Raw genomic sequence first — 19,180 nt, 5'->3', positions numbered from 1 at the left:
TCTCATTTGAGATTATAAATTACTTTTCATTTCAACATGATTGCTTCCTTTTTGTCCTTTGTGCAATGTGGCCTGTAATTTGGAGACATGTTTGTTGGTATTTATAGGGAGAAATAAATTACACTTGATACTTTGCTTATTTGGAATCCTTTCTATACAAATGTGCAGCTTTGTCTATACGACCTAGAAACAGCGCTTGAAGAATCAATCATACAAAAATTAAACGTCACGTACTGAACTGGTTATCACATTTACCAGTTACTATTTTGATTTCATTGCCCACAAGTGTCTCGCAAATTCTCGATTTCACTCAAATTTTTGGATGCGATTTAAGCGGAAACTTCCAATCCAGACGTTATATCTTTCATGCGTGATTAATATATAATTATACTACTGAAATGGTTCCCTTCAACTTCTAGGAAAAGTTTGCTCTGCTGCGTACTTCTGTACTGGCATGTGAATGAGATGTCAACGTTACAGTAATCTATTTTAAAAAAGGAACAACTAAATTTTAACAAAATGGTTTGTAATTTTCGACAGACCTCAGTTCGGATTTGTTAATAGTCATGTGATCATGTCTGTAGAAAGGTTGTTATAACCGTTTTTTTATTATAATCACACAAAAACAGTACGACGTTCATATGAACGTACTTTGTTACTGTCGTTTTTACTGGAAAAGTTCTTAAAAATATATCTGTTGAGTGATACAGAATTTATTCTACTTGAAGGAATTAACTAGGTGAGAAACATTCTTTTTAACATAAAGTTTCTACACAAAAATTACATTTACCAGTATTCTGGGAAACTACAATTTAATGTTTTGTTAATTCAGAATAAACTTTCTATTTTAAATTGAAAAAACTTTTATTTGTAGTTGCCCAGAATTATGGTAAATATAATTTCTATGTGGAGACCTTATTTTGAAAGAATGTTTATTTAGAGCCCGAGCAGACAGAAATTTATATTTTATAACAGTCATACGCAGTAACGTTTACAGTTTCTTTGCTTCTGCTTTTTCTGGCTCATTATTCCTTAATTAAAGATGCAGAATTGCCTATCGCTGCCTTTGTGGTTAGGCCACAACTTCCTTCCATAATTTTCAGTCTTTTTTCGATTAGGTAAAGCTTCAAATGATAAAAAAATGTTTTCTGCGCTTCTTTTTTTTTTTTTTTTTTTTAGAAAAAGCAACAACTCTTGAAATGAAAATAATGTTTCTGGAACATCTGCAACTCTCAATCTTTATACAGATTATCAATAAATGATATCACTGGAAAACCACAGCACTTGGTTCAACCCTTACACTTTGATAGTGAGATTTTATATTTTCTTATACAGACGCACGAGTACAAGCAAACACACTAAAAAGAACATTATCATCTAAAGAAGATTCGGCTGTTCCTGACATTTCAGCTCTTTTATTCGAGAATCCTCTTCCTATCTCAATTACGTGCAGAAAATACTCATCACGAACATGTCACCTCTCTCGGGTCAGAGGCTATGAATCCGCGAACACAACAGTTAATTCTCATATTCAAAATAAGTAACTACATACACACACACACACACACATATATATATATATATATATATATATATATATAAATCATATACGTATATCAAATAAATTTAATATAATATTATACCAGTATATTATTTATAATAATATATTATAATATATATATATATAAATTATAATATATATATAAATAATAATATATATATATATATATATATATTATATATATATATATATATATATATAGATATAATAAATATAGATATATATATATAAATATATACGTATATATATATATATATATATATATATATATATAATACGTATAGTATATATATATATATATATATATATATATATATAATCAAAAATATATATATATATATAATATATATATATATATATAATATATATTATATATATATATAAGTATATACGTATATATAATCTCTTTTCAACTAAAGGTTCAAGGACTTGCATCATCTTAACGTAACGTAGTATCTGTTTCATATATACGGTCACTAGCACACTTATGATAAAATTCATTGATTATCTGTTAGGGCTAACGCAAATGGATAACGAAAATTAGCCCTTTACTAGTTAACAACCCATAACTTTAAAAAGTTACATTAATTTTAACTGATTTCATAGACACTTTCCATTTGGACTATAATTAAAGGCTCTTTTAAGCTGGCATGAATTCATATATATCGTGAAGTCATTTATTAATTTATTTGCACAAAAAAAAAGAGATAAAAACTAATTTTGGAGTATTTTAATCCTTCTGTTTCATTAATCTAATGGATTCCAGCCACTGGACATCTTGGGCTTCATCCCTTAATTCCAGATAATGAGATTCCTCATCATAATTCTGAAGCACTGAGGTCTTTAACAAGTCATGCGAACATGTACCGTCTTTAGTTCAACGATAATTGTTTTCGTCTCACAAAAGAAGGGTCCTCTTAGCAAGTCTCCTAAGTAAAAATTGCCAATCCCAATGAAGAATAAAATCAAGATGAAACTAACCCTCTCAGTTACGTAAGAGAAATGGTATAAGGGAAAAGCATCTAGCCCTCTCTGCTTATCAACAAATAACACCTCTCAAAAGACGCGGTTCCGTGATTGCCTTCCTTGAAATTCAATTAGGGAAAGTACAGAATATCGCGCCAGATGTCATCTCCCGGCGCTTTATGCTCGGAAATTCGTTTTCCAGGTGAATCTCCTGAAAGGTGAGCCTTTTCTTACAGGATATGAGAATTCCAAAGGTTTCCCTTGAGCGGAAAATTTCATTCACCTTTAAGGTAAAAGATCTTTGCTCATATTTTGTTTTACCGTCCTGGCTAGTTATTCTGGCAGAGATATACTTTTCATAAGTAAAGAAAGTACTTTGAATCAGCTATTCGTTTTTAAGAATTATAATTCCTATCTAAAATCTAAATTTAAAAATACATATTTATAAGGTCTATGATTAATTAACTGAAGAAACGCTTTCAACATTACCTATTATCAGAACAGAAGTTTGTGTTCTAAACAAATTTATCTACTAGCAGTTTTGGTGTGAGTTAAACTTTAGAATTTATAATACAAAGAGCAAATAACTTGAACCTTACTTGTTTCAGCGTAAATTTATAGAAGTATTATAGAAAGAGATGTAATTCAAGAATTTAATCATTCCCTCCAGAATTACAAGCCATGGCAATGAATATCACATTTATTCATCTCTGTCCAAAATAATGTCTTATGGTTTCAATTTTCAGTTTACTACATTACTCGTACATACTTTAATAACGGTCTTTCGAAATTGTCTCACAGAACTGTTACCTTGAGGTTATGCTTGGAATTGTTCAAAATTATTCCTTTACTTGCTACTTCATACTTCATACGTAGATTGCAGAAAAATGTTCTCACAGAGTTGCGTTATATTTATGCCCTGTACACTTATTGAGAGGTTATTATGTTACTTGAGCATAATCTGACACGGTATCACTCACTCCTCTGGACTTTTATAATCAACTGAATCATTTTGAAAAATCTCAGAAAATAAAGGAATTTATGAAAAGATTTTACAAAAACTTTCATATCATAATGAAACAAACTCTTCTTTCAGAAGCGCAATATCTTGATATGAGAACTTATAAGTAAGAAATGTCTTTAAAATAGCGATAGGATAATTTAATTTCGAAATTATTATTCAGTCATCTTCATCAACCTAATGGATCCACGGTTTTGCAACAGCAGAAGTTTTCTCCTTAATTCCAAATAACGAATTTTTTGTCCCACCCCGAGAGCAAAAAGATTATTAAGATATTGGAAGTCGACTTTTTTTTAGCAGACTTAAAAGCTGTGGAAACCTAAATGTATCCGAGAAGAAATTAAAGGTATCGACAAGTAAAAGAGAACGACGCAGACGTTACCGTAATTTCTGAAAGCCATAACTACCACCGACAAATAATTGGTCCCTTTGATGGATCGAGAATAAAGGCTGACAAGAAGCCATTCAAAATAACCTAAACCAGGAAGATGAAAATAAGAACTTTCAGGACTAATTCCTTACATGTTGAGACTTATCCGAATGTAAGCTATGTGAATCTCTGTCTATATATGGGATTATATACCAACGAAGTAAGGGATTCCCTTAGTATAGAAGTGATTCAACTCCCTAATCTTATATGCAAAACAGTTCACGATATGAGATGCCTCGTGTCTTCTTCTTTCATAAGTAATTTCACAAAGGAATGTGCTCCGGTTGAGAGAAAGGATTTTATTCTTATCGCGGAACTTTATGGATTCCTAGAAACTGTAATGAATGATCAGATGAGGGGAACGCGCAAAAAAAAAAAAAAAAAAAACGAAACAGGGGACAGTGAAGATATGTAAAAATTCTCTGAATATCTAAAATGTGCTTTAAGGAAATTCGTGAAATATCTAAATTGCTCTTTAAGAAAATTCTATAAATATCTAAATTTGTCCATTAAGAAAATTCTTAAAATATCTAAAATTTTACATTAAGAAAATTCCACCTAAGCAGTACCTGGAAACCAAATGGCAAAGAATAGAGCAATATTAAAAGAAAATCCCAAATTATCCTTTTCATATAGCAGTAATTCATTACCACAGAAGATCCACATGTTAATCTGCTAACAAAAACTAAAAAAAATTAAAGTCCAATAAAAGACAGTGAATGCATATCATTGCAATTTAAAATTTAAGATTAGCTTTAAGCTTAATAATCTAGTTACATTATGGAATTATATAGGCCGCTTCAACCTCTGGAACTGTATTCTCTAAATGCAGCTATTTCCTGTGCTATGGCTTTGATTACGTGTACATGTGAACAAATTAAAAAGAAAAAAAAGTGTTCCCTATAAAACTTATATACGTGACGGTTAAAGTCGTATGAAAAATTTCAAATCATGATAGTTTTAGCGACAGATGAACAATGCTAGAACAAACCATTATATTTAATACGAGCTCACCAAAATGGTCCTGCCCGGGAAAACTCTGGAGAACTCAGAAAAGAAAACCTTTCCAGCACCTCCTCGTACTGATTGTCTCTTTTATACTGGAATTAGTGTTGACTGTCCCTTCTATTCAAATACTGCTGTGCTGACTGTCCCCTTTATCCAAATATTACTGTCCTGACTGTCCCATTTATCCAGATATTACTGAAGTGACTGTCCCTTTTATCCAGAAATTACTTTACTAACTGTCCTTTTTAACTTAATATTACTTTGCTGACTGTCCCATTTATCCAAGAATTGCTGTGCTGACTGTCCCATTTATCCAGGTATTATTGTGGTGTCTGTCCATTTCATTCAGGTATGATTCTACTCGCTGTCCCATTTAGCCAGGTATTACCGTACTACCTGTACCTTTTATCCAGGTATTACTTTAGTGACTGCCCCATTTATCCAATCATTACTGTGGTGACAATCCCATTTATCCAGGTACTACTGTGGTGACTGTTCCATTTATCTAGGTGCTACTGTGGTGACTGCCCCTTTTAATAAAATGTTACTCAGCTGACTTTCCCATTTATCCAGACATTACTGTACTGACTGTCCCTTTTATCCAGTTACTGACGTGGTGGGTACCAGCTAGATTGGTCCGTGTAACCCAGAGCATAGTTTATGAAAAGAAAATAGATAAATCAAGCCACAATTGAATACAGTACCACGACCTGAATTGTAAGGAATGCAAATCTAGAAACTGAAATAATTTTGTAACTTACTGTGAAATGAATGACTTATCAACGATATCAGTGGCATTAGAATTATGCATAAAGTACAGCAACTACAATTTGGACACCTTTAAATAAGCAAGAATCAGTAATGGTATTGTATTTCATGCTGAGATCACGACCCAATGAGATTTTGAGTGTACATAACTAAATATTCAAACTCGATTCAGCTACTACGAATATTGAAGGCCCGGTCAATTTGCTCATCGACTATATATATGTATGTATGTATTATATATATATATAGTATATATATATACATAACTTCAGGAAAGCCGAAGACACATGAAGAGTTAAAAGGGTTTATTCGCTAAGAAACGTTTCGCACAAGGAACTTTGTGCATCATCAGTCTGTTAAAAATAAAAGTACATTTTAAATTAATAAAAGCAAAATACAAATAAAAAATTACAATCTAAAATTTTAAATTTAAAAAATTATAATTTAAGAATTAGCATAATTCAAAGTTAAAAGTGAAAAAGAACATTAAAAAGCTGAAATACGAAACATTAAAAGTGAAATAAGAACATTAAAAGTGAAATAAGAACATTAAAACACGACTACTAAAACACCAACCATTCGCTTAGAAAGGAGGAGAGAGAATGACTAGAAATGAAATTGAGGTCAGAAAGAAGACTATGCCAGGTATAGCGGAGACGATGAATTACCGCTATTCAATGAGGGAAACAAGTCTTTTGATAAATAATGACTCGAGTGTTGTTAAATACTCAGAGTCCTTATTGTAACCTAAAATGGAGAAGTGCTGTTTCTTGACTTCGATCTTACATTTGATGGCATGATTTTTGATATTGAATGCTCTGGTCTACTTAATCTCTGGCCAGTTCTAAAATACACCCCCATGGTGGCTGCAATATCGCATTTGCAACAGCCTCTTGGTAGATCCAACGTAAATACCAGGACATCCTGGGCACGTAAATTTATACACAACATTAGACCTCATAAAAGGCTTGCAGACGATCTTTAAAGCAGAACAGGGAGCCAATTTTACTCGGGTTATTTGATATTAATTTTAAATTTAAGCATGGAATTTCACCTTCAATGATTGAGTAAGTTTCTTTGACAGTTTCAGGTTGGAAATATAAGGAATCGAGGCATACATGAGTTTCTTTGGAACGTCAACAATCGGTGGTACTGGTTTCAGTATTTAGTTAAAATTTTGTTAATTATTTCTGAACTAAGTCTTTGGGATATGAATTTTGTTGGAAAAAAGAGAGTAATAAAAATTCTATTTCCCTATGAAAAATGTCCCAACTCGAAGAGTACTTCAGGGCTCTATGAACTAAAGTGGAGATAGTGTTAAGTTTAAAACTTCTTTGGCAGGAGCTGTAAAAATTATTGGCTAGACCAGTATAACGTTTTTTTCTATAGACAGCTGTATTAAATTGATGGTCAATTCTGTTAATGCAAATGTCTAAGAATGGTTAGACAATTTTCCTTTTCCTCTTCTATAGTAAACTTGATATTAGTGTGTTGAAATTAATATACTGTAGGAATTCTGCTGCCTGCCATTGATGCTTAAAAGGGCGAAGGTATCGTCAACGTACCTTCTATAAAACATAGGTTTAAAAGCTGAAGAACAAGATTCTAAGAAAATTTTCTGTTCCAGATGAGACATAAAAAGTTAGCAAATATGGGGCCCAAAGGGGAACCCATAGCCACACCATCCACTTGAGAGTATAGTTTTTTGGTTAAAAAATAAACATAGAGTCTTGTACTGCGAGTTCTAAAAGTTGTTTAAAAAGCATTTACCAAAACCATGAAAAATATATTCTTCGTCAGGAAACACTTTGTCAATGATAATGTCAATAGTTTCATTAAGTGGGACATTTGTGAATAAAGATTCCACATCAAAACTAGCCATATATAAATCACCATCTTGGTTGATAATTTGATTTTGAAACTCAAACCCGTTTTTTAAAATATACTGACTGGAAACATGCTCACTCAATAAGGACACGACAAATTTGAAATGAAATTGAGAAAGATGGGCTATTATAGGCAGCCATAATCGGTCTAACTGGTATATTGGATTTATGAACCTTAGGAAGGCCATACAAGATACTGAAGCAGAGCCAGTAACAAACAGTTTCTGATAAGTATTTTCATCTATGACGTTATCTGTTTTTAATTTTCTCAGAAATCTGTAACCTTATCTTCCCTCTTATAGATATCTAAAAAATTAGGATCACCATGATGTTTGAATTTCGTGGTATCTGCAAGTATATTTTCCATTTTAGTTATGTAATCATTTTTATTTAAATAAAACATCACACGCCTTTGCCCTTGTCCGGCTTACAGATTACCAAGTCTTCACGTTTTCTTAAGGCCAAAAGTATATTTAAATCATCTTTTCTGAAAAAAGGGGTCGCCATGAGATTTTTAGCTGTGAATAGTTTTGTGGACCAAAGCAGATATTTTTTGTTGCAAGTTACTGATATTTTTATCTATGTCCAACTTTATAAGTCGTTGAAACAGCACTTTTCAAATGGATAAAAGAATCTGGCATAGTCAGGTCTAAAGGAAGGCAAGCAAAAGTCAAGACCAAAAAGACAATAAAAACTCTTCTCTCTTTGACAAGACATAGTTAGAAAAATTAAAAATACAGTTGTTTCTATGGTTAAAAACAGGAGTAACAACACCCAAGTTCCGAAGTTTTCTTGGTGACGTTGATAAATACTGGATACAAAATCATTAATATATTTGGAAAACATTTTTTGAAATAATAAGCGGTCCAAAATTGATAGATCATTATGCAATATATTCCTGAGTTGAGTAACACTGGTATCGAGTTTCTGTATGGCAGCTTGCTTCGTATCAATTTCCTTGCGAAGGAGTGTACTCAGTGCTTCCTTGTAGAATTCCGTGGAGTAAAGCGAGGACTTGTAAAGCTTTAAAAACGGAAAAACGGACGAATCTGGGGTAGACATCATTCAGTTCACAATATTGCAGGAACTCCAAATAACATCTGCTTTTCTGAGCTTGAGGGATGTTTTCTCGAGTTTTCTTGAGGTAGACAACGTAACTGCAGGGTATCGGTGCTTCAGTAGTTGTGAAAAGTGGTGAACCTTGCGGAGTCGTAGGCGGAAGGCGAAAAGGAAAACGAAGAACAGGTGCCGCAACATCACGGGGACATCCAGGATATGCAGGAACTTCCATATACATTCATAACTTCAGGAAAGCCGAAGACACATGAAGAGTTAAAAGGGTTTATTCGCTAAGAAACGTTTTCGCACAAGGAACTTTGTGCATCATCAGTCTGTTAAAAATAAAAGTACATTTTAAATTAATAAAAGCAAAATACAAATAAAAATTACAATCTAAAATTTTAAATTTAAAAAATTATAATTTAAGAATTAGCATAATTCAAAGTTAAAAGTGAAATAAGAACATTAAAAGTGAAATACGAACATTAAAAGTGAAATAAGAACATTAAAAGTGAAATAAGAACATTAAAACACGACTACTAAAACACCAACCATTCGCTTAGAAAGGAGGAGAGAGAATGACTAGAAATGAAATTGAGGTCAGAAAGAAGACTATGCCATCCAGGTATAGCGGAGACGATGAATTACGCTACTTCAATGAGGAACAAGTCTTTTGATAAATAATGGACTCGAGTGTTGTTAAATACTCAGAGTCCTTATTGTAACCTAAAATGGAGAAGTGCTGTTTCTTGACTTCGATCTTACATTTGATGGCATGATTTTTTTGATATTTTGAATGCTCTGGTCTACTTAATCTCTGGCCAGCCTTCTAAAAACTACACCCCATGTGGCTGCAATATCGCATTTGCAACAGCCTCTTGTTAGATCCAACGTAAATACCAGGACATCCTGGGCACGTAAATTTATACACAACATTAGACCTCATAAAAAGGCTGCAGACGATCTTTAAAGCAGAACAGGGAGCCAATTTTACTCGGGTTATTTGATATTAATTTTAAATTTAAGCATGGAATTTCACCTTCAATGATTTGAGTAAGTTTCTTTGACAGTTTCAGGTTGGAAATATAAGGAATCGAGGCATACATGAGTTTCTTTGGAACGTCAACAATCGTGGTACTGGTTTCAGATATTTAGTTAAAATTTTGTTAATATTTTCTGAACTAAGTCTTTGGGATATGAATTTTGTTGGAAAAAAGATAGTAAAAATTCTATTTCCCTATGAAAAATGTCCCAACTCGAAGAGTACTCAGGGCTCTATGAACTAAAGTGGAGATAGTGTTAAGTTTAAAACTTCTTTTGGCAGGAGCTGTAAAAATTATTGGCTAGACCAGTATACGTTTTTTTCCTATAGACAGCTTGTATTAAATTGATGGTCAATTTCTGTTAATGCAAATGTCTAAGAATGGTAGACAATTTTCCTTTTCCTCTCTATAGTAAACTTGATATTAGTGTGTTGTAAATTAATATACTGTAGGAATTCTGACTGCCTGCCATTGATGCTTAAAAAGGGCGAAGGTATCGTCAACGTACCTTCTATAAAACATAGGTTTAAAAGCTGAAGAACAAGATTCTAAGAATTTCTGTTCCAGATGAGACATAAAAAAGTTAGCAAATATGGGGCCCAAAGGGGAACCCATTTTCTAGCCACACCATCAACTTGAGAGTATAGTTTTTGGTTAAAAATAAACATAGAGTCTTGTACTGCGAGACTGATGATGCACAAAGTTCCTTGTGCGAAACGGTTTCTTAGCGAATAAACCCTTTTAACTCTTCATGTGTCTTCGGCTTTCCTGAAGTTATGAATGTATATGGAAGTTCCTGCATATCCTGGATGTCCCCGTGATGTTGCGGCACCTGTTCTTCGTTTTCCTTTTCGCCTTCCGCCTACGACTCCGCAAGGTTCACCACTTTTCACAACTACTGAAGCACCGATACCCTGCAGTTACGTTGTCTACTCAAGAAAACTCGAGAAAACATCCCTCAAGCTCCAGAAAGCCAGATGTGATTTGGAGTTCCTGCAATATTGTGAACTGAATGATGTCTACCCCAGATTCGTCCGTTTTAAGCTTTACAAGTCCTCGCTTTACACTCCACGGAATTCTACAAGGAAGCACTGAGTACACTCCCTTCGCAAGGAATTGATACGAAGCAAGCTGCCATACAGAAACTCGATACCAGTGTTACTCAACTCAGGAATATATTGCATAATGATCTATCAATTTGTTTTACCGCTTATTATTTCAAAAACTGTTTTCCAAATATATTAATGATTTTGTATCCAGTATTTATCAAACGTCACCAAAGAAAACTTCGGAATTGGGGGTGTGGTTACTCCTGTTTTTAACCATAGAAACAACTGTATTTTTAATTTTCTAACTATGTCTTGTCAAAGAGAGAAGAGTTTTTATTGTCTTTTGGTCTTGACTTTTGCTTGCCTTCCTTTAGACCTGACTATGCCAGATTCTTTTATCCATTTGAAGTGCTGCTGTTTCAACGACTTATAAAGTTGGACATAGATAAAAAATATCAGTAACTTGCAACAAAAAATATCTGCTTTGGTCCACAAAACTTATTCACAGCTAAAAATCTCATGGACCCCTTTTTTCAGAAAAGATGATTTAAATATACTTTTGGCCTAAGAAAACGTGAAGACTTGGTAATCTGTAAGCCGGACAAGGGCAAAGGCGTAGTTTTATTAAATCAAAATGATTACATAACTAAAATGGAAAAATATACTTGCAGATACCACGAAATTCAAACATCATGGTGATCCTAATTTTTTAGATATCTATAAGAGGGAAGATAAGGTTAACAGATTTCTGAGAAAATAAAAACAGATAAACGTTATAGATGAAAATACTTATCAGAAACTGTTTGTTACTGGCTCTGCCTTCAGTATCTTGTATGGCCTCCTAAGGTTCATAAATCCAATATACCAGTTAGACCGATTATGGCTGCCTATAATAGCCCATCTTTCTCAATTTCAAAATTTGTCGTGTCCTTATTGAGTGAGCATGTTTCCAGTCAGTATATTTAAAAAAAACGGGTTTGAGTTTTCAAAATCAAATTATCAACCAAGATGGTGATTTATATATGGCTAGTTTTGATGTGGAATCTTTATTCACAAATTTGTCCCACTTAATGAAACTATTGACATTATCATTGACAAAGTGTTTCCTGACGAAGAATATATTTTTCATGGTTTTGGTAAATTGCTTTTTTAAACAACTTTTAGAACTCGCAGTACAAGACTCTATGTTATTTTTAACCAAAAAACTATACTCTCAAGTGGATGGTGTGGCTATGGGTTCCTGGGCTTTGGGCCCCATATTTGCTAACTTTTTTATGTCTCATCTGGAACAGAAATTCTTAGAATCTTGTTCTTCAGCTTTTAAACCTCTGTTTTATAGAAGGTACGTTGACGATACCTTCGCCTTTTTAAGCATCAATGGCAGGCAGCAGAATTCCTACAGTATAATTAATTTACAACACACTAATATCAAGTTTACTATAGAAGAGGAAAAGGAAACAAAATTGTCTACCATTCTTAGACATTTGCATTAACAGAATGACCATCAATTTAATACAGCGGTCTATAGGAAAAAAAACGTTTATTTACTGGTCTAGCCAATAATTTTTACAGCTCCTGCCAAAGAAGTTTTAAACTTAACACTATCTCCACTTTAGTTCATAGAGCCCTGAAGTACTCTTCGAGTTGGGACATTTTTCATAGGGAAATAGAATTTTTACTATCTTTTTTCCAACAAAATTCATATCCCAAAGACTTAGTTCAGAAAATAATTCAACAAAATTTTAACTAAATATCTGAAACCAGTACACCGATTGTTGACGTTCCAAAGAAACTCATGTATGCCTCGATTCCTTATATTTCCAACCTGCAAACTGTCAAAGAAACTTACTCAAATCATTGAAGGTGAAATTCCATGCTTAAATTTAAAATTAATATCAAATAACCCGAGTAAAATTGGCTCCCTGTTCTGCTTTAAAGATCGCAGCAGCCTTTTATGAGGTCTAATGTTGTGTATAAATTTACGTGCCAGGATGTCCTGGTATTTACGTTGGATCTACCAAGAGGCTGTTGCAAATGCGATATTGCAGCACCATGATGGTGTAGTTTTAGAACTGGCCAGAGATTAAGTAGACCAGAGCATTCAAATATCAAAAATCATGCCATCAAATGTAAGATCGAAGTCAAGAAACAGCACTTTCTCATTTTAGGTTACAATAAGGACTCTGAGTATTTAACAACACTCGAGTCATTATTTATCAAAAGACTTGTTCCCTCATTGAATAGCGGTAATTCATCGTCTCCGCTATACCTGGCATAGTCTTCTTTCTGACCTCAATTTCATTTCTAGTCATTCTCTCCTCCTTTCTAAGCGAATGGTTGGTGTTTTAGTAGTCGTGTTTTAATGTTCTTATTTCACTTTTAATGTTCAATTATTTCACTTTTAATGTTCGTATTTCACTTTTAATGTTCTTATTTCACTTTTAACTTTGAATTATGCTAATTCTTAAATATAATTTTTAAATTTAAATTTAAAAGTTTTAGATTGTAATTTTTTATTGTATATTTCTTTTATAATTTAAAATGTACTTTTATTTTTAAACAGACTGATGATGCACAAAGTTCCTTGTGCGAAACGTTTCTTAGCGAATAAACCCTTTTAACTCTTCATGTGTCTTCGGCTTTTTTCCTGAAGTTATAGAATGTATATGGAAGTTCCTGCATATCCTATATATATATATATATATATATATATATATATATGCTTAATAAATCACAGTAGATTCACGTGACTTCATTAAATAAGCGAATACCACAGGAAAATGATTCGTTCCTTGACAATGTCTTAGTAAAGATGAAAGCGCTTGGATTTCTGACTATCATTCTCCAACAATCTCTGTCTCTTACCCTCTTTCTTCTCAATAATACCAACTCTGTCTGTCTGTCTGTCTTTTTTCCTCTTTCTTCTCACTAACACCCAGTCTACTCTCTCACACTTTCTCTCCCTCTCATTTTTTCTCTCTCTCTCTCTCTCTCTCTCTGTCAACCCCCTTCTAAAACCACCCTCTTTAATGTCATTGATGTTTACTCTATAGTATTCTTTTCCAAATGATAAGTCATATGTATACAGAAATTTGTAAGGCAACTAAGTCTACGGACATAGCCAGCCCCGTTTCACGGGCAGAACCAGCTCTGTTTCAGGGAATCCCTTCTCACCCTTCGGAGAGGGGGAAGCAGAAATTTTGGGAGCACGGGCTCCCGTGGGTTTCCAGGCTCCCGAACGTAGGTCTCGACCTTCCCGGGGTAGAAACCCATCTCCGTGCTGAATCTCAGTCCAATCAGACCGACGGCCCGGGCGCCCATACCAATCATACATACGTACATACATACAAACATTGCCAAATACATAATAGATTACTGTGGTGCCTGTCTCATTTATCCAAAAATTACTGTTTTGCCTGTCCCTTTTATCCAAGTATTACTGTGCTGACTGCCCCTTTTATCCAAGTATTACTGTGCTGGCTGCCCCTTTTATCCAGGTATTACTGTGCTGAGTGACGCTTTTATCCAGGTGATACTGCGCTGACTGTCCCTTTTATCCAAGTATTACTGTCCATTTTATCCAGATATTGCCGTGGTGAACGTCCCAGTTAACCCCCACTAAACCTAAACACAATCTCCCCAACTAACTAAAACAGTTCCCCTAAACCAAAGCACACACACCATTAAACCTAAACACAAACCCCATTAAACCAAAACACAAACTTCTAAACCTAAATACACAGTTCCTCCTAAACTAAACCTAAACATACATTTCCCCCTAAGTAAACCTAAAGACACCCCTCCACTTAAACTGAAACAAACCCACTAAACCTAAGCACAACCCGAACACACCCCCACTAAACCTGACAATAACCCCTGCTGAACATAAACACTCCCCCTGTTTTCTATACACATCCCTACTAACCCTAAATACACACACCCACTCACCCTAAACACACCCTAAAATACACCTAAACACATCCCAAACTAAATCTAAACAAAATCTTTGATACAATATTACTAATAACAAGAAAGAACAGCATTTTCAATACTATATTTCTATGGTAGCGAGTACATGAAATGAGGTATGATAAACCCATAGAGTTTATCCACCACATAGTTACAAACGAAAAGGAAATGGGAAGGGGAGTACGGATCTGAAACGTACCCTAATAAAGTTGGGTCAAATAACGGCCACTCGCCAAATTTTGTCTAGATCGGTCAAGCACTTACCACACAAGTTACAAAGAGAAGGGGGATGGGAGTAAGTGAAGGGAAGTGGGTGGGTTTGTAACCTACCCATTTATCTAAGTCGGGTCAAGTGATGGCCACATGCCAGTTTTGTCTAGATCGGTCAATTGATTACCAGAAATGGTACAAAGGGCAGAAGGAAGGGGAAGTGGGTATGGTTTTGAAACCTACCCTATTATCAAAGATGGGTCAAATGATGGCCATGTGCCAAATTTTGTCTAGATCGTCATAAGTTACAAAGGGAAGGGGCAGGGGGATGGGGAAGAGGGGAGGGAAGGGGTACACGTTTGAAACCTACCATATTAGATAAGTTGGATTAAATGATGGCCACGTGGTAAATTTTGTCTAGATCAGTCAAGTGGTTACCACATAAGTTGCAAAGGGGAGGGGGATTGGGAAGAGGAGAGGGAAGGGGGTACACGTTTGAAACCTACCAAATTAGATGAGTTGGATTAAATGATGGCAAAGTGCCAGATTTGGTCTAGATCGGTCAAGCAGTTATCACATAAGTTACAAAAGGGAGGGAGAAAGGAGAAGGGGGGAAGGGGGATGATTAAAGGGAAGGGGGTACGGTTTTGAAACCTACCCTACTATTTACTTAAGCTGCGTCAAATGATAGCCACTTGCCAAAGATTATCTAGATTGGTCAAGGGATTATATAAGAAAGATACATTCCTTTCTCAATTTCCAAATTTTAGTCACTTAATATTTACACGAATCTCATAATTGCATTAATTCCGCAAAAAAGGACACGATGAAATTAGTTTGAATACGGTGTGTGCATTTTAGTACTATTCCATTGTCTTGATAAGCGTAAATTAACTATGATTGCACTACGAAAAATACGATACCTTCAGTGTATGGATAAAGATCATTACTTTATGCCTGGTCTATTGTCATTTAATGATGTTTGGTAAACCGAACCACAATGATAAATATTTTTTCATATCTATTTTGTAATATATAAGATAAAAAATATATCACATGGCCGTAAAATTTACCAAGTCGATATCATTAAACGATACCTGCTTCTGCAACTCTACGTTAGCCCTATCCACATGTAACAATAGCATTTTTTTTCTTCTTCTTTTTTATCTGGCAAAAATACACTTGAAGGTGGGCGGTACCCTGACGATGATTTGTTGACTATAACATGTCCGAATAATGCTTTTATATTTCGTGTAATACTTCGTAATCCAGATGAGGGGAAGGCAGAGGAGAGGGGAGGGGGGGGAGGGGAGGGGGAGGGGGAGGGGGAGGGGAGGGGAGGGAGAAAGGGGAAGGGGAAAAGGAAGATGGAGAGGAGGAGTGGAACATGGGAAGGGCGGGGGTGGGATGGGAAAGAGGGATGGGGGAAGGGGAGGGGAAGGGGAAGGAAAGGAAACTGGGGGGAAAGGGGGACGGGGATGCGGGAAGGGCGGGAGATTGGTTGAAGGAAGAAAGGGAGGCGGAAGGGGAGGGAAGGGGGGAGGGGAGAGGAAGGAAAGGGAGGGAAGGGGGAAAACGGGGGATGGGGTGGGGTTAAAGAGGGTGGGGGCGGGGAGGGCATGGGTGAAAGGGGAAGGGGAGGGAGGGCGGAAGGAAGGGGAGGGAAGGGGACGGGATGGGATGGGGAGGAATAGGGAGGGATGGGGAGGGCGGGGGATGGGATGGGGAAGAAAGAGGGGAGGGGGACACGATTGGGAAGGGAGAAGAGAGACAAGAAGGGTAGGGAAAGGCGATGGGAAGGGGAGGGAAATCGGAGGGGGAGGGATGAGGGAAGGGGATGAACAAGGGTTGGGGAGGGGGAGGGCACAGCTAAATGAACCCTTGATCGTCTGTCTGTTCCAGTGACTGTGTGGGTGTGTGCATGTTTCCAAAGTCATAACAGGAAGCACACTAACCTAGGCCTAGCTTGTATTTTTTCAAATGGAAATTGTCGTATCTTATCCAAATCATTTAAAGAAAATTCATTTACTGGTCTTATATATATTAAGCAGATTTCTTTCTTCTAATTTGTATGTGTGCATATAACCTTTGTCGTATAGGCCTACGTTTTAGAACTTTTGTGTTACACTTGCTCATTCCATCTTGCTAACTTATGCCACGGATCGTTATGAGTACCAAGAGCATTTATAGTCTGTGTACCTACAAAAGAGCAACAGAACTACTTAATTAAATATATAACCGCAAAAAGCCAACCAAAGTAGTGTAACGCAACGATCAAAAGCCTACTGCAATTTGAAAGCTCACCAAACCAAAAAACTTCTCTTCCCCTGCCAGGCATTAAAGGTGGCAGTTCGTTTTACCTCCCCAAAAAAGTTTAGCATACAGTAAATTTCATTAATTCCACGTTTAAGTAGAATCCCATCATTATAAAACTTTGACAATTCCATGTTTTATCTCATATTAGTGATTTATTCGAATCTGCGTTAAGATGTATGGAAAATACCTAAGTCCCGCAGGAAAAACAGTGTATCCGAAACAGTTCAAGATGTTGACTTCGGCTACCTTGGTATTTATTTCGGAGTTTCGAACACATTTTTGCTAAGTGTCTCAACTTGATATTAACATAATATATATTAGTGGTAGAGATTTTGGTAATTAAATGAGCACTCATCCGGATCACCAAGTATTTGTATGAAATATACGTTTATTCGGATACGTAATAATATACCAGAGGAGCAGCATCTCGAAAACTAGGCCTAGCCTACGATAGTTTCACTCTGAAATTAACCTCAGATGTTCCAAACTCACTCTAAAATATCGGTATATTACATTTTCAACTTCAGAATGCGATTAGGAGATTCTTTTAAAATGTACCAAACAACCTACTATTCAATAAACTTACCTTAATCAGCACCAAAACTTGCAGGAGGAGGCCACAATGGATATGTTTGAGTACACCCTCGTCATTCTAATTGTCTAGTGTTCGACTCCCCCGGGGGTGGCACCTTCAACCCCGCCCCCCAAAAAAGACCGACGTCCCCTATGGTTCCCCGTAATTGTGGGATAGTTGGGGTTCCGGTATGCCACTATGTTACGTCTGAAACACTTAAATCAATAAAAACACACACGAGGACAAGCGTAACACGTCCATACCGAACAAACAACGACTACGAACTAAAGCCGGTTTTGTTTTCGAGTAACTCCTGAACTCCAAAATCCCACGTAGTCGAATTGGTCAAACTTAAAAGAACTAATCAAGTTTCAGCATTATTGAATGTTCACGTACCACATTCCCCGGTCAAGATATAATAAGTTTCAAATACGTTAGTCATTCTTACCCACAATGCATGGGACAAACAAAATACGATCAAGAGTAAGAGTCATAGAAATCACAAGGCTAAAAATTATTCGCAAGACGTTGAAACGTGAACAGAGTACTTTGAAAAAGTCCAAGTATGTAGCAATAATCATCGGTAAAAAATCTCGGTAACAGTTAATCTGGGGTAGTTTTTATTAGTGTACATTTCGTATTAAGATATATGAGCACAGAGCGTAGTAACACGGTAGTATGTGTCACCTACGTGTCACCTCCGGGGTGCTAGTACTAAACATGGCGGAAGGTCAGTGGGCGTCGAGCTTAGTACTAGGCCTTCGGGGATCAAGGATATCGTTTATTAATATGTAGAAACGGGTGTATATGATATTTTCATGCCCGAGGGGCATTTATAGTACTAAACACGGTGTCCCGTTGAGCTTCCGCCATATTGAGTACTTGCACCTCGGAGGTGACGCGTAGGTGGATACATACAACGGGATGGGCTATTGAGGTAATATATACGTAGGCATAGGCAATATAAATTTCTTGAAACACAGACGAGAGTATAAAAGACATAAAAGTATGGTCGGTGTCTACTGCTGTATCAACGGAATACTGCCTTCAAAAATTCAATACAAATTTTATCACGGCTTCGCTGCTGATGATGTTTACAGCTGTTTGGTTTAATTCCATCTTATTGTATACAAATGACTTTGAACTCCTACCATAGCACTTAGTTGCATGTAAGACACGGGACTATACACCAAAATAATGCAAAACAACTTATAATAAATATGTCATTTTAACTGACTACAGATAAATCTGAGTTACTGTGATATGAAACCATGTACCAAAAACGAATTACTGGTGGACGTAATACTATACGAAAAACCA

The 19,180-nt window shown here is 35.6% G+C and overlaps 1 long non-coding RNA gene across 2 annotated transcripts in view; it reads right to left on the bottom strand.

The window, feature by feature from the left end:
* The window catches only part of LOC135220966 (uncharacterized), a 502,102-nt gene extending 483,945 nt beyond the window's left edge, over positions 1-18,157 (bottom strand). The window contains exon 1 of one of the 2 annotated variants that reach the window (XR_010315835.1): positions 17,873-18,157. This is a non-coding gene — a long non-coding RNA (uncharacterized LOC135220966). The remainder of the gene's footprint in view (positions 1-17,872) is intronic. The other variant, XR_010315836.1, reaches the window with a different exon arrangement.
* Between the last annotated feature and the right edge of the window lie 1,023 nt (positions 18,158-19,180).

This window comes from Macrobrachium nipponense, chromosome 20 (genome assembly GCF_015104395.2).
Source record: "Macrobrachium nipponense isolate FS-2020 chromosome 20, ASM1510439v2, whole genome shotgun sequence".
Taxonomy (NCBI): Eukaryota; Metazoa; Arthropoda; class Malacostraca; order Decapoda; family Palaemonidae; genus Macrobrachium; species Macrobrachium nipponense.
Note: the sequence above shows the minus strand (reverse complement) of the source record. Positions and strands in the feature narration are given on the sequence as shown.